General features: G+C 34.6%; 1 protein-coding gene and 1 long non-coding RNA gene across 2 annotated transcripts in view; one reads left to right on the plus strand and one right to left on the minus strand.

Annotated features, from left to right (window-relative positions):
- The window catches only part of LOC133191008 (protein bicaudal C homolog 1-like), a 524,664-nt gene that overhangs the window by 163,304 nt on the left and 338,578 nt on the right, over positions 1 to 22,782 (plus strand). The gene's annotated exons all lie outside the window — the stretch shown is intronic.
- LOC133190985 (uncharacterized) lies at positions 21,581 to 22,557 on the minus strand. Its single transcript, XR_009721645.1, has 3 exons — positions 22,507 to 22,557; positions 21,992 to 22,080; positions 21,581 to 21,658 (listed from the first exon to the last, which is right to left on the minus strand). It is a non-coding gene; the product is annotated as an uncharacterized LOC133190985 (long non-coding RNA).

Here is a 22,782-nt window from a genome sequence, read left to right on the forward strand (position 1 = left end):
AAATTAAAAAAAAAAAACTGTCTCTGTACTATTAAATTACACAGCCCCCAAAAATGTAAGAATATTGCAGTATCCTTATTAAAAACATGTCAAATCAAGAAAATACTTATTTTTTTCATTATATACTTTACAGCGATCTATAACAGATGTAATGTTACAAGAGAAATTCCACCTCTCCCATGGGTGTAATCATCAAGCACTGGTCAATGAGAATTTTGATAACAGAAAATTACATGGGTGAATTAAAAAAAAATGACCACCAAACTGAAATTTTTTGGAAAAAATTCAACTACTTCTAACATATTTTTCACTTATATCATCATATTGCACATGCATTCTAGTTTAAAATCCTGAAGTGGCAATAGAATAGACAATTGGATTAAAAAGTTTCAGAATTTTTATTAGTAAAATTTCTTTAAAAAGAAAATATCATTACACCTTAAAAGACTTTCTAAAATACATAATTACAAGAAATTATAGTTTTTTATGCTTCAAAATGGTAAGAGGGGTATAAATGATTAAATCTAGACCTCGATTGAGTATCTTCTCTTGTATGTTTGACAAAAAATTGGCTTTTTGATTGTTATTTTACATTATTTTTTCAATTCTGGTTTGAAAAGTTTTAATATGAAAAAAATATGAAGCAATAAAATTCCCCAAATTTCACTTTTTTGTCCATTCAAGCCAATTCTTTAAATCTAAGCCAAAAAAGAATTTTTGTATATGAGTTCTCTTACAAAAACTACTAGATTTTGAAGTGACCCTATGTTACATTATTGTGTTGCACTCCTGACATCTGATATGTATTTTTTTTTAATATTGTTTTAAAAATTATAACTCACAATAACCAATTCTTACTTTGTAAATTAATTTGTCATTTTGATATATGGTTTTTCATATCTTGAAGACCTTGAGACTTGATTATTTGGAAAGTGTAATATATATAAATTGTATATAAAACTATATGTGAAATGATGAAAACTATTCTCTGAATTGACTACAAAATTTCTGTAATATGTTGATAGACATAGTGTTTTGAACATCAAATAGTATCAAACATTTTTTTTAACTCATTTTTTAGTAAAGATAGTTGAAAAGCATTGGTAATATTATAAAGCAGTTTTGTTGCACTCCTGACTGCAGTAAAATTTAAAATTAAAACTGTAGAACACAAAAATTCATAAAGTGTTGGCAACATCAAGTGGTAATGAAACTGTGCAATGTTTATAGCCCAATACTTCATAATTAAAACAGATGAAAGTATTTAAAATTCGCATTTTATCTGGAACTATTCCCTATTTATGCCAAAAAACTAGCTTAAATGTATATTTAGAAGATAAAATATATTTTATAGCATATTTTCCTTTAGAGGACAAACACAGTAACCCACCAGAAAAATTCTACTCATCATTTTTTCTTTATTCTTATTGGATGATTTATAATTCTAACATATTTGTTGCACTCCTGACCAAAAGCATTGGGTTCTTTAAAGTAGAATTGTGAAGTGAAAATTACATAAGAACTTGTTCTGTTGTTTCAGTGAAGTTGAGGAGGAATTACTTGAATTTTATGACAATTTTTTTAGTGTGTTTATTTTTAACATTCTTTAAAAAAATCACAAAAAAGATAAAAACACATCTGAATTGATAAAATTGAAAAATAAAGGATTTTAATAATAAAACTGTCAATAATTTAGTATTAAATTATACAAAAAGATCATTATTAATTAATGAATATGTCTAAGCATGAATAGAAGTGTTTTCATCACACAATTTGAATCTTTAAAAAAATGTGTTGCACTCCTGACCATATAAATATAGATCTGAAGCACAGACAGATCCTGTAATTGATAAATCTATTTGGTAAAAATGTTCTTTGTGTCTTTCTTTTCCAAAATAAAAATCAGAAAATCATATAATGATAATAGTTTTTTCATGCTTGGGAGCAAAACATCAAATATGTTGCACTCCTGACATTATTGGGTATGCACATATACTTGACTCTAATTAATGCTGCTTGTGATTTATATAACATTTTTTTAAGTTTTAAAATGTATATCAGTTATTGTTTTAGACTTTGAAAATTCTTTTTTGTCTTAATTTTCTATCAGAATTTTACAATTGATGTTTTTTTGGCAACACTACATTTTTTCTGTTGCACTCCTGACATGGTATAACATTTTTTTAAACATCAGCCATGACCACAACTTGATTAAACAAAAGTTGCTGCAGCACACATTTAAAGCTCAATACTTTGAATATTATCAGGAAAGTCTTTATTTTCAACATAAAGCATTATTATTTATTTCACAGATCTCCAAAAAATATTGAAATTTCAAAATGTCACAGAAAGGTGTTGCACTCCTGACAATTTTAGCATCATTTTTGGGCATAACTTTTTTGTTAATTGAGATATCAACGAGATATTTGGCAGATATTTAGACACTATCTAAAGACATATGCTGAGACATAGAAATCTATTTACATTGCCTGTATTTTTATTGTGGGTTGATAAATATGCGTTTGGTCATTTTTTTTTTAATTCACCCACATGTCAAACTAGAGAGAAATTAATGAGTTTAGTGTGAGGAACTAACTGGTAGAGCATCTCTGATCAAGCAGATGTTATCTATATCTCCTGGGAATTGGATGGGCAAAGGAATCAACATTGGATTAAATGAATCTAGTTGGCTAGCCTTTTAACTTTTAAAATGAATTTGGTGAAAAGTAATTAAAACTAACTTGATATTGTATTATAAACTAATTTGATATTGTATAATATACCCGGGGGGGGGGGGGGGGGGGGGGGTATTGGAATAAGCATGTTGGGTTGTCTGTTTGTCAATATAAACTGCAGCTTGAAACCAGTCTGACATTAAATCTCAAAGAAATCATCAAGCATTTTTTTTAAAAAAAAAATGTTTTATGGTAGATAGTTCCTACAAATCTTAGAGTCATGCAGTAACCTTATTAAAAATATTGCATCAAGTTTACACAAGTTTCTTTCTTTTTATAAATCTTTGTAACAAGTTAAAAAAAATCTCTGTTTTCAAGGGAATGACATAAATATGCATTTTTATTACAATACAGACTATTAAAGCAGATAGTGCAGATCCATTTATCCCTTGGGAGTAATGAATGGACATGCATCCAGTTAAAGATTGTAAGTAATGAGTTCAGTGTATAGGAAGGCTAGCTATCTCAATCATTTCTGTTAGAGCATCTCTGATCAAGCAGCTCTTAGCTGTATCCTTTGGGAATTAGACAGAAAAACTGCTTGTCAGTTTATAGCATATGTCATTTGATGGCCAGCCTTTTATTTTCAAAATTAATTTGGTATAGATTAAATTCTTAAGACTATTTTGATATTGTTTAATACGAAATTTTTGTTTAATTTTTTGAAAATATCAAATAAATATGAAAGATTGGGGGGGGGGGGGGGGGGAGAGAGAGAGAGGGAGGGGGCTGCAGATGGGCCTTTGTCAAGGTCTACCACAACCAGTTGAGAAATTTATTATAATTAGTGCCTGCACTACAGGAAATGTATAAACATCAAATATTATAGGGAATGGAAAAATCATGGAAATCTTTGAATTAAGGTTGACATGATTTTCTTGCACCCTAAACTGTTTATGATAATTGAAGAATATTTGACGGGCATATCATGCTGTGGCGGGGCACTTCATTAAATTTAATTTGGTATAGATTAAATTGTTATTACTAAATTGATATTGTTTAATATGATATTTTTAATTATTTTTATTTAATCTTCTGAAAATATCAACTAACAAATGTCTCACAGATATGAAAAATGTGGGGGGGGGGGGGGGGGGGGGGGCTGCAGATGGGCATACACAACCAGTTGAGGATCTGTAATGTAATACTACAGGAGATGTATAAATTAATATTATAAGGAATGGAAAAATCATGGATATCCTTGTATCAAGGTTGATATGATTTTCTTGCACTCTAAACTGTTAATGATAATTGAAGAATATTTGACGGGCGTATCATGCTGTGGTGGGGCACTTTATTTTCACGTGATGTACATAGTTTTAGACAGCAGTACAAGGTGTGCAATTATTATTGAACTCCTCGGTATCATAAAAAAAGAATTATGTACACACAAACATCAAAGCGTTTGTACGGTATTTGAAGCAACTATTAATGATCTAAAACAACTCAAATATTAGATGTGAGCATGGAACAGTGTCTTCGGAATACAATCTTTCAATTTCAGCCTTATAAAGTAAAAAAGAAGCTTTACGGTTTTTCCGGTGAACAAGTAAATAATATACAGTAAACCGATGAAAACCACATGTGGCTATTGAATTGTAAACACGTAGTCGGCTTAGACAAAAACATTGTCACGTGTTGAAAAGTGCCATCCATAAAAGGTAGTGTACCCGACCTGTTAAAGGATATGTTGTTGAAACTCTGATATACTGCCCACTTTAAGGACTACAATCATCAAATTTTGTCAGTTGATGCATCTTAGGAGCTTGGGATTAGAGCTGAAATGGTTCGAATATTCGCAAATAAATAGTAAATGGTGAATATTCGAATGGAAATTTAGCATTCGAATATTCAGTCACATGATTTATACTTCAATGTTTACTTTGTTGATTAAATTATATTGGTGCTTTAATGATAAAAACTTGTAGTATTAATAAGGATTTAACATTACTTTATCCTTTCGATGATCTACTGAGCTGTAGACAACCTCTCGGGATTTTATTACCGTTAGAAAGTACTGGAAATATGATTAGAAATTTAAAGAAAGAATGCACAAAATTTTTCTCAGTGTAAATCCTTTTGAATATATGCTCAAAATATTTCATTTTCATATTGAGTGTAATTCATGCCTACCAATTTCATCACCGATCGTTTGGATGGCCCCGCCGCTCTATTTCCATGCGTTTTTCTATCAAGGTTGTCACTAAATTACAAATGTTTTTTTCTTTTAAAAAGAAATAACTCTAAAAACTAATTACTGACTTTAATAAAAACACGTTAATTTACAGAATTACCTCTCAAAATATTAGTAGCATGTTCAGTAATGCGTGACGTGAATACCCCGGTAACGCATATGGACTTTCGCACTTTCGACTTTTTCTACAGCATATTTCATTTGTACTATCAAACTTTGACTTTTTCTGCATGCAAAAATAGTTTCCTTTTTTAGGACATAAATTTACACATTCTCCCACCAACCTAATCTTGCGTGATAAAATAATGTCTATACTGTAAATAGGGCGAGATCCGCAACACTGAAAAAATATCTTCTGTTTTTTATTTTTTTTTTTTTTTATTATTTATTATACCCCACGCAACAAGTTGCATAAGGTATAATGTTTTTGACTCGTCCGTCAGTCAGTCAGTCAGTGTGTCAGTCAGTCAGTCCTGTTTTCTTGTCAGTGCAACTCCTCTTAAACCGCTGCACAGAATTTTGGCTGCACAGAATTTCGTCAAACTTTGCAGATATTTAGGACACAGTGTGAAGTTATGCATATTCCCAGGAAATTCCGAATCCGTTATTTTTCTTGGAATTCGGCACGTTTCAACTTGGATTTTTGGCCATATCTTGAATTTAGAGAGGAACAGTTTGTCAGCGCAACTCCTCTTAAACCATTTGACAGAATTTTGTCAAACTTTGCAGATACTTCCGACACATGGTGTAGATTTGCATATTGCCTGGAAATTCTGATTCCTTTATTTTTCTTGGAATATCGGCACATTTCAACTTAGATTTTGGCCATATCTTGAATATAGAGAGGAACAGTGTGTCAGCGCAACTCCTCTTCAACCACTGCACACAATTTCGTCATACTTTGCAGATATTTAGGACACAGTGTGCAGATGTGCATATTGCCAGGAAATTCTGATTCCTTTATTTTTCCCTTGGAGTTTTGGATATTATTGAAGAAACTTTCCAGCAAAGTAAGAAGGAAATCCACTGGAATCAGCTTTTGTAATGAAATTTTTTGTGAAATATTTCATGACCTTAAAAAAACCCTATTGATTTTAAGATCATAATACTAATGATTCAACACACACACACACACATACAATCTTGGATAGAAGTACACAAAAAGTTCTCACCCCCCCCCCCCCTCCACACACACCCACCCACACCCACACACCCACACACACACCTCAAACTAGTGCTTTGCTTTAAATAATTTCATAAGTACAGTATATAAATAAATTTATGACTACATCATAATTTTGTTTCCATCAGTTATTTAAATGTGTCAATTGTCATATGTTGTACATGGACTTACACTCATTAACAAATCGAAATCACTGAGGAATTTAAATAACAGTTTGTCAGCATAACTCCTGCACTGAATTTCCTGAAACTTTGTATATTACCAAGAAATTCTGATAACATTATATTTATCTAGAAACTTCAGCCCAATTAAATTTGTAACAGACAAAGATTTAAGTGTCCTTATAGGCAAGAAGTTTTGATGTGATGATTTGATTAACCCATAAGTAGGTTTCATTGTACAAGTCCAGTTTGGTGTGCTGCATTTTTAGCCAAAGAATGACCAGGTTAAGGTTCTTGGAGCAGCTCTCATTTCCAAATAACAACTATAAGCCCTATTTTGACCAAACATGCAGGGATACATCTAAGGATGCACACTCCCAGACCTCCTTCAGATGCTGTAGCTGACCTACATTTTCCAGATGAATGACCAGGTTTAAGTTTTTGGAGCAGGTTCATTCTATAGTAACTATAAGCCCTATATTGACCAAACTTGCATGGATAATACATCCAATGATGTACACTACCAGACTTGCTTCAGATGCTGGATTTGACCTACCATAATTTTTGGACTATACATCGGGGTTTAAAGGTCGAAAGGCTCATTTTTAGCCTTAATTTTTAAAAAATCCTTTGATAGGGCGAATTCGGAAGATAGGACAAGGTGTTGTTTATTGATTTACTACATTTCAGAACATGTAAACATCTTGAAAACCGTGATATTATTGTATTGAAATAATAAAGTGATATTTTTATGTGTTAAAAATTTTAATTGTGTTTTATGTATACAAAAGTTTCTTTAGTGTACATGTAACTTCCTTGAATTGTGCTACAACGTATTTTTCTCCAACTTGCCTGTTCAAAGCCTTTGTAGTTTCACGCTGTCATTAAACTTTATCCATAAATATGGTAGTGTACAATAGCTTTTAATAAGGGATATACTTCAGACCAAAAAATAATTAGGGCCCTGCTCTGAGGGTGCCCTATAGTGATCAGTCTGTCCATCTGTCCGTCTGTCCTTCTGTCCATCTGTCCGTCCGAGATCTCTTGTCTGGAGCATATCTTCTATCTCCTTGGCCCAATCTGGCTCATACTTCACCCACAGAGTGCCTTTGGGTAAAGGGTGTGCAGTGACCTTGAACCATGTTTCTAGGTCCAAGGTCAAGGTCATAGCAGAATTATATGAAAAATCCTTGTCCGGAGCATATCTTCTCTCCTCTTGCTCCAATGTGGCTCATACTTCACTCACATAGTGCCTCTGGTCAGTGGATGTGCAGTGACCTTAAAGGAAGTTTCTAGGTCAAGGGTCAAGGTCAAAAATAGCATCTCTATTTAAAATCTTTGTTCAGTGCATAATTTCTTTCCCCTAAGTCCATTCAGCCTCAAACCTTATCAATTGACTTAGGATATGGAACACTTGTGATTTTCCTTCCATATTTCTGATAGAGGATATGCAACAATTTTCATAGAGGATATGCAGCTTTCATGATTTTTGTGCCTTTTTTTGATAGAGGGTATATGGAGCACTTGTGATTTTCGTGCCATTTTTTTATTATAACAAGGATAACAAAGAAGCCCTTTAGACTCGAGCAACACATCCCTTAATGGTACACAAATGTTCCTCTTCAAAATAAACCCTTTTCAGCTATCTTACATTTTCATGTTCATTGCTGAAAGCGGGGCCCTTTGAGATAGCCACCATCTCAATGATATCTAGTTATTTCCATTTTAGAACATCTTGGACACATTCTTAATATATTTCATTTACACATTATTTACAATATTCACGGATTCACCAACTTTGATGACTGCCATTTTTGTATTTTCCTATTTAGGGATTTCCTAAAGCACGCAAATGACTATCACATGTACTAGTAAGCAGTTGAAATTAATCATATTTTCATGCTTTAATTTTGCACCTTTTTGTACACAGTGTATATCCCTTTATCGGTCAGACAATTAAAATTCCTACAGAAGCCATTGTTGAATATTTCAGTGTACCCCTTGGGTATGATGAAGTTTGACTTCTATCATTTAAAAAAAAAAATTATTTTGTAATGGTTTCTAAGTCAACCTATTTTAGATTAGCGATAAATGAATTTTTAACTTCCAAAAACGTATGAATTTAATAGTAAATTCAAGATAAGCGTGTTTTATTAGTTATTAATCTAAAAAATATTTATGACTAGTGATATATTTGGTAAATAAATAAATAAAATTACTGGCAACAATTTCTATTTTGTGAATGCATTTACAATTTACATTTTTAAAAAAAATCACAAGACAATGAAAAAAATATTTGGGTAGACAATTTCAATTAATCGTTACACGTAAATTGTTAAAAAGGTAAAGATTATTTTCCCAATTGTGATTTTGAAAACTATCTGTATTTTAAATGTCAGTACGGTTGCGATTAATTTTTAGTAAACGATTGCAACTTCCAACTTCACAAGATGGACGCAGAATTCGAAAGCACGTTGTTAAATATACTTTGAAGTTTGATGAGACATATTTACGAGGTGATTAAATAAGTTTTGTTTTGTACATCGATGGATATTTAATGGAAGTTAATTTGTAAGACATCATTGAAATATATCTTTAATTCTTTTTTGTTTATTATTTTTTCTCGGTAAAATAATTAAAAAAGTTATGAAAATGCCACAGACTTGCTTTAAAATTGATGTAATTTCGTGATTTGGGGGCATTTTTCGTAAACTTGAGCCTTACAAAGGTTGATTCATTAAACAGAGTGACCCAAAGGGTTCTGAGAAAAAAGTATCTATCTATCTTCCAGTAATTACGGTACATTTTCTGGATGAGTGAGTAGGTGAAAAATTTTGCAGCAGGTTAATTCTAAAGAAACTATAACCTCTATGATGACTAACCTTGCGTTGAAGGTACATTTATTGATGCACACTACCAGACTTGCTTCAGATGCTGAATTTGATCTACATTTTCTGAATTACCAGACTTGCTTTAGATGTTGTATTTGACCAATATTTCTGGATGAGTGTCCAAGTGAAAGGATTTGGAGTAGGTTCATTTTGAGCTCATCTGAGCTGAAGGCTCAAGTGAGCTTTTTAGATCGAAATTTGTGCATTGTCTGTTGTCATTGTTGTAAACTTTATCCTTGAGTAAAGCAGATTCAATTTTGTTCAAATAAAGGGCCACACCCTCTTCCAAGAGGAGATAATCAAGAAGAAGTAAAAATTGGGTGGGTTATTTAAAAATTTTCTCAAGAACCACTGGGCCAGAAAAGATGTCACTTATTTGAAAGTTTTCTGGGGTAGTGTAGATTCAAAGAACTATATGCGGTATATGTATATTTTTGCCCCCACAAAAGTCATATTTTGAAAATTTCTTGAAATGTGCTGAATTGTATATATTGTATGAAAAATCTAAATTAACAAAAAACATAATAGTTTCAAAGTAGGTTATTGGAAATTTTTGTTTTTATGATGTCACAAACTATTCGGATCTTGTGTTATTTTTCAGAAAGAGGAAAAATAGACAATTTTTTTTTCTAATTTTACTATGAAATTTATACAGCGCAGGGCTGCTCAAGAACAATATTTACATATTTCATTGATATTATCATTCTACACATTATATCAAAATATTGAGTCGGAGCAGACCTGCGCTCGGTGACATTTACTCAAATATCGACGTAATATACACCTTTTTCTGTATAAAACATGGAAATTTTGAATTTACTTCATTTTCCTGACGTCATATCTAACATATGGCGTCATGGCTTTTGAAAATATTCAGTGTTTTGAAGTCTGCAGATATCTCCCTGTTTTAGAACATAATTATATATTTCTCCGTCAAAGTTTGATTTGGGGGGCAAATATTATTCATTACCGAATATAGTCCTTTGTTCAAATCATAATCCCCTGGATAGGGTGGGGTCACTTTGGGCTATCAGAGTTTTAAATAGGTATAGTGTATAAAGAAAAAGAAAAATTCTCCTTCTAAAGAACAACAAAGTCATGATCAGTCATATTTATATGAAAGCATTCTCAGGTAAGGTAGATTCAGGTTTGTTCAAATCATAACCCACAGTGGTAGGATGGGCCACTCTTGGCGATGAAAGTTTTACATCGGAATACATAGTGAAACTTTTAAAATTCTTCTTCAGCAACCATAATTAGTCATATTTAAAGGGAAACATCCTAAAGGAATGTAGATTCAAGTGTGTCCAAATCATGACCACCAGGTGTAGAATGGGGCTACTATGGGCAATCAAAGTTTTACTTAGGAATACATAGAAAAAATCTTTAAAATTCTTCTCTCAACAACAGCCAAGTTATGATCAGTCATATTTATATGGAAGCATCCTCGTGTAGTGTAAATTCAACTGTGTCCAAATCATGATCCCCAGGGGTAGGGTGGGGCCACTATGGGGAATCAAAATTTTTCATAAGTATACACGGGGAAAATCTTTAAAATTCTCTTTCTCAAGAACAGCAAAGCAATCATTACTTATATATTTACTGAGGCATCTTCAGGTATTGTAGATTCTAATTGGTTCAAATCATGACCCCAAGGAGTAGGATGGGGCCACAATGGCCAATCAAAGTTTTACATAAAAATATGTTGGAAAATCTTTTAAAGTCTTCTTCAGAACCTCAAAGCCATGATTAGTCATATATATGGAAGCATCTTCAGATTCAAGTTAGTTCAAATCATCACATCTTGGGGTAGGGTAGGACTGGGGGTAGTGTGCGGCCACAATATATTATCTTAATTTTACATAGGAATATACTCGGAAGAGATCTGCTGATAAAGACCAAAAAGGTCATAGTTACTCAGGTGAGCATTTTGGCCCCTGGCCCTCTTGTTTACAATTAAAATCATGGAGTCCAAGAGCGACTGGGGTGAAAGAGTCATCATCTGTTTTTTAATTTTGCCAGCTTCAAGGGAGAGAGAGAGAAAGAGAGAGAGAGAGAATGAAAGTTTAAGTCACCTTGCATCTTTTGATATATTATTAGGTCACCTGAGTCACTCAGGTGACCTATTGCTGTCTGTTTTCATCTGTCGCCGTGCGGGTGTGGGTAAACTTTTCACATTTTCAACTTCTTCTCAAGAACCACTGGGCCAATTTCCACCAAACGTGCCACAAACTATCCTTTGGTAAAGATGATTCAAGTTTATTCAAATGAAGGGCCACCCCTTCTTCCAAGGGGAGATAATTAAGAAAAATTAATGGTATCTTTTAAAAATCTTCTTCTGAAGAACCACAGGACCAAGTAAGATGAAACTTATATGGAAACATCATCAGGTAGTGTAGACTCAAAAAAAAAGTTTGTTAAAATCATGACCCCCAGGGGTAGGGGTGGGGCCACAATGGATGATCAAAGTTTTACATAGAGATATATATTAGAAAAAAGCTTTAAAAATCTTCTCAGGAACAGCTAACCCCTGATTGGTCATATTTATATGGAAGCATCCTCAGGTAGTGTAGATTCAAGTTTATAGACCAGTGATGGGGTAATTGAAAAATGTAATTGTAATTGACCATAATTAATTACATTTTTGAAGTAATTGGAAGTTATTTGTGATTGAACATTTTTTCAATTACTTGTAATTGTAATTTAATGAATTACACTGAAATTACTTTTTCAATTACATTTAATTACTTTATATAATACACATTCATGATACCCTGAAACCTTGAAAATAAGCCGGATTTAATAATAAGCCGGTTTTGAAAATAAGCCACCTATTTCTTGCATTGAAAATTACTTGAAAATACGAGGGGTGATCAAAAAGTTTGCGAACTAATTGGATAACTTCCTTAAAAGACATAAAATGAGGTTTCAGTGTTTATTATTTTTTAAAGTAGTCCTCTCCAATTTTAATGCACATCTGCCATTGTTCTGCCCATGCACGAATCACATGATCAAGGCAGTCACATGACATGCTCCGTAGCAGTCTGTTCAAAGAAGCTTTAAGATTTTTCCGAGTCTTATATTTCTTACCATGCAAGTTATTTTTTATACCAAGAACAGTCCATCTGTCAGAAATGGCCAAATGTCGGCAATAGGATAGGTGGATAAGGATATCCCTTCCCACAATTAGTAGTTCTCTGTCTCGGGAGCGTCGTTTATCCAATGCATGTGCATAAAGTATGGGCGCATTCTTTTTATCATATCTCATATGTTTAAAGTCTAAAGTAAACGATATTTTAGGGATTTAATGATTGTATTATTGTTAAGACATTCAACCATTTTTCTAATTGTAACTTGACGATGTTTCATAACAAATTGCTCAGCTAAGGACACATCTTTTCCCTGGCTTGCTTTCACTGGGCAACATAACAAACATCATTTTTAACCATCCCCCTGCCTTCACTAAAACAATCAATCCAATTAATGTTTGAACGTCTGGTAAGTCTTTTGTCTTCATAAACCTTGTACAAATTATCATCTTCTACTGCAAAGAATTCCCAATGTATATGTTAAACTTTACAGCCGTTCGTTGCTTGAGTACGAATGAGTCAACCATTTTTTGTCACAAGTGACCTACATATTGACGTCATTTTCACATTGTGACGTCACAAACACAGCGCAAAACATTATTTAACATCTGTTATTTATAGAACGTGTATGACTATGTGTGCCAAATATCATTCTGATCTGAATTGTGGTTTTGTAAATATAGAGACAGTTCGCGAACTTTTTGATCACCCCTCGTAATCCTGTTTTGAGAATAAGCTGGTCATGACAATGCCATTTAGGAAATATTTTAAACTAAAAATTGTTAACTTTATTTTTTCTACATGCAAGATATTGAACACAGTGTTATTTTAATTATTTAATTTTATTATAATTCCATGACATTAATGATTTTATTCAACAGAGCACGAGATATTATTGCATTATTTACTTTTCTCTTTAGCTAACAGAAATCTTGAAATTCATTACAAGTTGTCCTTATCCTCACAGAAATAATTTTATTTCAACAAAGCATGAGAATTTAAACTGTTGAACAGATCGACTTAAGTCTTTATTTAGCAACGGTAAACTAGACTTTGTACATAGCGGTAATCTTCGGCAGATATATTTCATTTTCCACAGAGCTCGAGTTATTTTAACAATTAAGTTCTAACAGACTTCATATTTCCTTTTTTTAAATTACTAAAATGTACGAATTCAGGTTATAAATCGACCCCTCAATTATATCAATAAAAATAATCAAGCCATTAATAGGGGTGTTGAGATAATCACAACAATGGCTTTAATAGGGACGTTTACAGGGGTGTTTACATTGAAAATTGAAATGAATTTTTACTGAGTTATTTAAAATCAAAATAAATTAAGTTTCATCATATTTTATTATAAAATTGCTTTTTTTTTAAACCGAGTGTCTGACTTGATACATGTGCACTATGATTACGCAAGCACGTGGCAAAGGAGTGTGTAAACGTCTATAAATAACATTGTTATATGGTGGGTTGAATATGCAGCAACTCACTTTCTAATATTATTTAACTATCAACAGGTTATAAATCTAACATTTTCAACAAATTTACGTTCTAACAATAATATTCTAAGGTTTTAAATATAGCTAAAAACAACAAGAAATTGGCTGTAGTACAGTATGTCCGAATGATAGCCGTGTGTATTACACTTGGCCAAATGTAGTTAACAATCGATCGATTATAATTTATTTATTGTTTTGATAATAAGCTGTGATTATGCTCTCGACGCTTACTGATTTTTCCTTTTGATAATAAGCTGCGATTTGAAAATAATACGGTTTTGAAAATAAGCCCCCACTTTCTTACCAAAACTTAAAATATGCCGCGGCTTATTTTCAAGGCTTTAGGGTATATTGTCACCACTTAAGGCCAGGTAAAATTAATCTTTAGATTCTCATCCCCGCCCGCCCCTCTCAAAGTGCCCCGCCCCGTTGTTTTTTATTTTGCTTTTTGGGTGCCAAATGTATTATTTTCATGTATTTTTATTCATCAAGAATCTGGGTCAAAATTTAAGAGTTATCTCCCGTCTGTATTAAAAGTCGCGTGGCGCTATTTATAGCAAAAAAAAAACTATGTGAAGAATGGAGAAAAATCGGCAATAAAAGCAGTTAAAATATGTAAGGAAAAGATAATTTGTCAGTAAAGAGAAGGCAGAAAAGCAAAAATAACATATAAACACATCTAGATACGATCACTGGTATGGGCAAGTTTTTAAAGAGATTTTAACCAAGTAAAAACAGATGAAGAAAATACACATGGTCAAGTTTTAAATAACGATCTCCAGTTGTATGTGATTTTGCATTAAAAAAAAAAAATAAAACATCGTCCAAAGACTTTAGAGAACAAAAGTGCTAAAGAAATGTTAAATCTTAAAACTGTTCAGGCCTAGACTTTTCAGTAGAATATTTTACAGATTTGCACAATCCTGTTTTTCAAATATGATATATTTTAATGTCAAACATGTCAAGTCTCAAGAACGATTGAATGTATGAGGACAGTGGAAATCTGTGATACATCACAGAACAGAAGGTGTTGTTGGTTAAACTATAAGGTATAAATTGGGGAAAGGCCGATGAGAAAACATGCATATATGCAATTTATTAGGATCAGCACCTCATTTTGTTTGGTGTGTGCCGTATCTGTGTACTTGATAATTTGTTAATAAAACTATAAATATTTTAATTTTCTATAATAACCCATACCGAAATAAGTTATAACTTAGTTATAACTTTTGTAACTAAAAAAAGGTACAAAAAAGTTATAACTAAGTTATCGGAGTTTGGAACCGCCTGTTTTAAGTGAGGTATAATTTAGTTATAACTTAGTTACAAAAAAGTTATAACTTTTGTATAAGTTTTCATTTTTTATTTCAACATAAATACAGCAAGTGCAAAAAGTTACAAAAAAGTTATAACTACAAAAAGTTATACTTATTAAAAGTTACACAAAAAGTTATGAAAAAGTTACAAAGTTATACTTTAGTTAATTGAACAGTCAGGTAATCACTGCCCCGCAGGACCTGACATGCCTTGTTACTTGATTCTTTTCACACATACGGTCATCATGACCTTTCCTTGTTGCCAGCTTTACAATAGACAACAGCTGCATAATTTTCATTACATTTATTAAAGACTTGAACAAAAACATATACAATCTTGCATTACTCATAACTGTGATGGACATAAGGGAATTGGCATTAAATGGCCGCATTGCATAAATGTACAATCAAAAAATAGGGTCCAGGAGGGATAGCTGGCATACCGACTAATAAGTACCGGGCAAAACCAGTGGCCCTGTGTTGGTCACAGATGCCCGAGATCCCAAATTTAGGTACTAGACATTAGGGACCGAGAGATTTGCGAGCACATCTGTATACCCTGCTTCCGGAGATTGCTTCTGGTCAGCAGTACTTTTACACCCAAGTACTCCAGCACTAAGCCTCCCCTCCTGTTACAAGAGGTGGAGGGGGCCCCAGGCCTGCAGACTTGGCTACGACCCCAATCGAAAACTTTTTACTTGACTTTTTACTTGACTTTTATTACACATTGCCATAGGTTGGATACTTTGTAGACAACCTGTCTACCCAACAATGTGCCCACCAACTTGTCTGATGGCTGGGCAGGGAAACAACGAGCCAGATGTGTTCGCAACCCTCCCACTCATCCCTCCGGACCCGCCACAGACATCGATATGATGTTCCTCCATTACTTTACATTAAGGGATACTTTTCCCTTCCCTTGAATGAGGGACCACAATCCACTTTTTATGTTATTTAAGAAAGTTCTGTTGCCAAGCTCAGAGAGGTGTGTACCATCAAATCTAAACAATTCCGGATTAGCAACGGATATGTTTGCATGTGAAATTACACCCCCACCCATTTCTGCGACAAATTTTGAGATATTTTTGTTAATTCTTTTACGTTTCTTGTCTATCTTTTTTCCACTGTTCAATGGAGCTCCATGCCAATAACGGCGTGGTAGAATGTGTGACCACACCAGTTTAGTATTTGGGAGAAGAGCATTATATCGCAGGAAGCTGCATTGAATCTCTTGTATGAATTTTTTGCTAGTTAAGTTTGGAGTTACCAAATCGTTGGATCCTAGATGAATTACTAAGTAATTTGGGGGTACTTCATGCTTGATGAGCTGTAGGATTTGTGGGTCTAATTCCTGCCAGTGCATCCCCCTGCGTGATCTCCATAGCAGTGTGGCAGGGAGGTTCAGGCTTTGTCCCCCTGGGCAGTGTTTGGCTGCTTCCCCTGCCCAAAAAGGAATGGATGATCCTATGATCCATACTTTTAGACCTGCAATGCTTTGGGTTGGTTAGTTTTGGATTTTAAATTGACTATACACATGTCCAAATATCCCCCCCCCCCCCCCCCCCCCCCCCCCCCCCCGGCATCGATGGGTAGATGTCTGTAGTCCTAGTAGGCATGGGAATGTTGTTGTGAACCAAGTTACATGATCCTTATGTATTTAAGAAAAGCTACTGATTTCCATCTACCAAACTTCTGAATTTCAGAATCGGATGTGCCCTGTAATGCAAGGTCTGTTGCCCTCCCAATTCGAAAGCTGTGTGTGCCAAAATGGCCAGGTGTTGGTATTATGTTTTCAATAGCCTTTTGAAGGACTGCGTTGAATTGGTATCTCGTCAATGGTTTTGTATTAAGATGAATTAGAAAACTGTGGTTAACAGGGGTATGGGGCCTACACTTGATAAAATCCAAGGTAGCTTTAACTGGGCACAGGGTAGCAAGTGGCTGGCTATGGATAATAAAGGTGGTATTCTTACCCACCTGGTCAGTTTTGGAGTGTGGTATGGTTAACCTTAAATAGGGCTTGTGTGGATGTGCTTGAATGTGTTTGAGTTGTATGCAATGGGATGAATTTGGTGTGTTTGAGTTGACTAAAGTGAATTCCCCTACGCGAAGTAATGCAAAGTATGCTAATGAAAAAGCACATGTGAACAGTTTGACCTCGTAAGTGGAGCAACACACTGACTGTAGTGATATAACAAGCTTTTCCAAAATTGGTAGGGTTATTGGGAGGCGGCTGTCTGGAACAACTCTGTTGTTGCGCTTTAAGCCTTGAAGTGCTTTGTTAATTTGGAAGGACTTGGTAGGGTCAGGAAGATGGTTTATTTTGTGGAAGTATGACAATGCACTAATGTAAAGGGACACTGAATTGGCTGACATTTTTTGGATGGATAGGTAGGCTATAAAATATAGTAATATGTTGCTGTGCAGGGGCCAGGTTTGCTGTAAGCCATAAATGTTTAAAAATGATTGGAATTTATTCAGTGCAGCCCGGTAAGCTTTGTAGGTGTTTTGTGACAAGGAGCTATGAATAAGGCGTTTGGACTCAGCAATTAGATTTCCCATATCTGCTTGGGGAGCTGTGTGGGCCACATCTCTGCCTCTGGAGCCAGGTTGCGAAACTTTCCCCACTGTGAACGAGAAATACTGTCAGCTATTTTGTTCAGTTTTGTTGGGATGTGTTGGGCTTTAATTGTAATGTTATGTTGCAAAGTGAGGAGAACAAGTTTTCTGACAGTGTTCATTACCCTTGTTGACTTAGATGTCAATGTGTTAATGACTTGTACAACTGCCATGTTGTCAATGTGGAAAAGTATGCGTTTGTTTGATAACCATGGGTGCCATAACAGGAGTGAAACATATACTGGAAATAGTTCTAAGAATGTCATGTCACGAATAACGTCAGAAAACACCCAGTGGGTAGGCCATTTTGAGTGAGCCCAGCGGCCAGCAAAAAAGATTCCAAACCCCCCATTAAACCCCCCTGCACTATCTGTGAATAGCTGTAGACTGTTATCTGATGACCAAATACCGGAGCATATGACTATGACCCCATTAAAGTGTTTCAAAAATTGCTGCCATACTGCAAGGTCTGCTTTCATACCTTGATTAACTCTTATCATGTGATATGATTTTTTGATGCCAATAGTGGCATCAACTAGTCGCCTGCAAAAGGCTCTGCCAGGTGCTACTGTTTTGCAGGCAAAATTGAGGAAGCCAATCAGTGATTGTAAGGCCTTTAAGGAGACCTTTTTACTTATCATGACTGTTTGAATGCTTTGTCGGAGAGAAACTAACTTGTCTTGCGGAAGTAGCATTACCATGTGGATTGTGTCAAATTCAATTCCTAGAAAAATTATTGTTGTGCTAGGCTCGGTGGTTTTGTCAAGAGCTATTGGTATTCCGATATGGCTACAGATATTTTTGAAAAGGTCGAGGGTAGATTGGCACTGATTAGAATTTGGTGGTCCCGCGAAGAGAAAATCATCTAAATAGTGTAGAATATGGGGGTTACGTGAGCTAGATTGAATGATCCAATGTAATGCAGTTGCGAACTTCTCCCAGATTGCGCAGCTAATGGATGCACCGAATGGCATCATTTTGTCAAAAAAGTATTTACCCTGGAATTTAAACCCCAATAGATCAAAATCATTTTTGGCCACAGGAATGAGCCGGAATGCAGATTTTATGTCGGATTTAGCCAATAAAGTACCTGCCCCCAGTGTCGAGATGATGGCTGCTGCGTCGTCCACTGATGCGTAGTGTACTGAACATGCAGCTGGATCTATAAAGGAATTGATCGATTGATGTTCTGGGAAGGACAGGTGATGGATGAGTCTAAAATCTCCATCTTTTTTGGGGACAAGTCCTAATGGTGAAATTTGAAGGGATGGGAATGGTGGGTATTCAAATGGTCCCCCTACCCTCTGGAGCAGGAGTTCTTTATGTATTTTGTGTTCCACTATACTGGGGTTTCCTATAGCACTTTTTAAATTTTTTGATTCCCTGTAAATTCTTGGGCCATTGTACTGGAGTTGAAAACCATGTAGGAAACCGTTTATGAGAAAAGATTTAGCACTGTAACCTTGTAGATAAGTAGACAAATTGGAGACATCAATTGGAGTTTTTCCTAAACTGTTGATATCCTCGTTAGAATCGTGTATTTCTATTCCTGCATTTGATTGAGGGGTGTGATCCGCCACATGAATTGCACGAGTGGACAAACCTGCAATTTGGGTAGAATTTGCATGACTTGCCTGAATTAAAATCATAACAGTAACGATTGGGTGCTGAATTTACATTTTTCTTAGCTGCTGGTATATTGGGCTGTTTATGTTGGGGGAAAAAGTTTTGTGTGGGAGATATGGGCTTTTCTTGGGCCTGCATGGTGTAATTGTTGGTGACATGGATCAACCAGAGTTCAGAGTTTATGATTCCCCAGGACGAGTGTGGGTCTGACACTTTGCGAAGCCGAAATTGTTCATCATATGTGAACCAACCATTCCCCGATCTGTCTGCTGCCATTCTTACATCCCTCATATATTTCAAAAATTCTTGGGCTCTAGATCTATATTTTTCTAACATAATACTTGTGAAGATGATGAAGGCTGAAGTCCATTTTTCAATTGACAAAAAGGTGCGGGGTTTATGCTTCACAAGGCACATTGTGCCGTTGCGTATTTGTATTTGGCCTTGTGTATCTAAGTGATCTGAGATTTCCCGCGCCGATTTTAGAAGTATGGATAGATCGACAAATTTTCCCTCCCAAATTTTTTGTTTAATTTTTAGTGGAACATGGGCGCTAATGGGATCTAAAGAACTGGGGGTTTGAGCAGGTTGGTAATCCGCAATGCTAAATGGGGGGCCACCGAATTCACTATTGTTTGTATGGTGTGTTAAGGCATCTACTGTGGGGAGCAAAATGTCACACTCACCCGAGATGTTGCTCAACGTCTCCTCGTCTTGGCCCTCCCGACGTCCTGTGGGTTCGTATTCGTAAGCCTCGTGGGTTGATTCCGCCACCGTTACTGTGGCTGGGGACGTTGATGTTGCAGTACTGGTCCGGTTTCCCCTAAGTCGTGGTCTTGTGTAGGTGGGATGTCCCGCCTCGTGTGTGGACCGCTTGGATCTCCTTCCTCGCCCTCTGCCCGGCGAAACAAAATTACGATCGCGCTCCTTTCTGGAGCGTGAGGTGATCGTCTGTCTAACTGGCGGCATAGTTGAGTCCAGGTAGCGTGTAAAATGGGTTTGACTTCCGTCGGATGATTGCGATAATAATTTTGATGTGGATCTCCTGCCTCACCCTGTTGCTGGATGGCGGGAAAAGGAAGTGCCATCAATTAATCAACTCGTACCAATACGAGTCTTTTGCCTTTTGGATTATAACCAATTCGTTCCACTATTAGTTTTAACAACATTGTAATGTGCTTCCGTCAATTAAATGAGATTAATTTGGTATAAGGGCAAATTAATCCGCCTTATACCCAAATAAACGGTGGAAAAAGTTACAAAAAAGTTATACCCGGAAAAAGTTATTTAAAAAGTTATAAAAAAGTTATACCTAATAAAAAGTTATGAAAAAGTTATAACTAAAAAAAGTTATACCCATGAAAAGTTATACCTTTAAAGATTATGAAAAAATTACAGATAAGTTATAACTATGAAAAAGTTATGAAAAAGTTACAGAAAAGTTATACCTAAAAAAAAGTTATAACTACAAAAAGTTATACCTAATAAAAGTTATACCTAATAAAAGTTACAATAAAATTATACACTTCATGTTAACCTGTGGTGGAATTACTCGATTATAGGCTTTAAAAAAGCTACTCATTAAAATTTTTACAAAAAGATTATTAAAATTTTTACAAAAAAGATTATTTAAATAAAATTAAAAGCACTTACAATTTTATGTTATAAACATGATTAAGAGAGCTTGGTTCATTGTCAAATACAATTGAATGAATGCACCTTCATGTTTTCAAGTCTACCTTATTTTTCATCAAGCCATCATAACAGATTGAAATTTCTCAGAATGGTTGTTTTCTTAAAATACATTTTTTTAGCATATAGTCATAAGAGTTTTTGTAAAATTACCTAGTAAACTGCATTCTACTCTTGTGAACTTTTATAAATAGGCATCACTGCCTAGATTTTAACTCTCTAGTTTTTCATGTTAGCGCCATGATCTAGCTGTACTTCAAAAAAAAAAGAAGGTTCTAAGCAGTGATTTCGGTCACAGTTCTTAGCTGCATACCACCCAAGTCCTTGCACAGGTATCCTTGTGGATGTACAGTTGTGATTTTTATCTGGATTATTTAAAGACGGGCTGCACCAGTAGTCGGCCGTCCGGCCAGCGGTCTGCGCCCCTTGACAGGTTGTACTGGTAGTAGGCTGAAGTGGTCATGGGACTTGGCCGGCCAGCAGTATGTCCCCCTTGACAGGCTGCACTGGTATTTGGCCGAGCTGGTCGAGGGACTTGGCCGGCCGGCAGACGGTCTGCGCCCCTCATTGGCCTGCACTGGTAGTCGTCCGAGTCTTCATTTGAAATATGCTTGCAATTTCAACCTTCTCTTCATTTTTCTTCAATTCTGCAAAAATTAAAAAGGTTCAAACTTTAAATATTTTAATTTTTTCTTTTAAAAAAAAGTTGAAGTGTTTCCTGCACTCAAAGCATATCCGATTGGAACCACTCTTTAATATCAATTCATTCAAATTCAAGGCATATGCATCTATAACTTGGAAAACAAGAATTAGAGTTCTGTTGTGTAATTGAGAAAATTCAACCTCAAGGCTCATCACATAAACATGCATTAAAAAAAATTTTTAAACATAAAGAACAATATAGAACCTGACAGCTTTATAGGAATTAGCTTTAGATTTATCAAATTTGAAATAAAAATAAGATTTGATTATTTACTTACCTAAAACAGGTGATATTTTTGAAGGATTTCACTCCAGCTTGGCACAGACATGAGATGCTCATGGAAAGAAATAATGTACCAGTATACTGCTGAAATTAAATAAAAATTAGAAATTTTATTTTACTCATTTCAGTACACTATATCATGTTATTATCATGTGGTGTTTAAAGGCTACAATATGTACAATATTAAAACAGTTCAGAGAATCTGTTAAACAATTACACAATATAGGTCATTTAATAATTAAACTGATCTATAGGAATATTTATAGAATTAAATATGACAAAGAATAACATTTTTTGTTCATATACTAAATGCTGAAAAAATATTATGTTTCAATTTCTTCACTTCAGTCTTTGTCATTGACATACCAATTAAAACAAACAAGAAATCTGAGATTCACATGCCTAGAATTTTGTTCATTCTACATATTTCTTCTTTTTTGAATGCCCATCTAGAGGTAATAAACATTTCCTACCAAAAACATCAAAATATTAACATAAATATTGCCTTACCGAATGATTTTGTCATCGTTTTTCTATCAACACTTTCAACACAACAAAATTCAAATCGTCCATGAAAAAATCCGCGCTCTGTTGTTGACCAATCAGAGACTTAGAATATGTCACGTGATTGAAAATAAATAAATAAATAATTCATAATTAATTTCTTTTTAAATCCAAATAAACATAATTGTGTATTTTGAAACTTATCTTAAATATTAAAAAGCCAGTTGGTGTTAAAATTTTGAAACAGAGTTCCAACAAAACGGACAAAACGGACGTCGGGGC

The sequence above is a fragment of the Saccostrea echinata genome, unplaced genomic scaffold, assembly GCF_033153115.1.
Source record: "Saccostrea echinata isolate AGI-Se365-2 ecotype Australia unplaced genomic scaffold, CSIRO_AGI_Sech_v1 ptg000022l, whole genome shotgun sequence".
Taxonomy (NCBI): domain Eukaryota; kingdom Metazoa; phylum Mollusca; class Bivalvia; order Ostreida; family Ostreidae; genus Saccostrea; species Saccostrea echinata.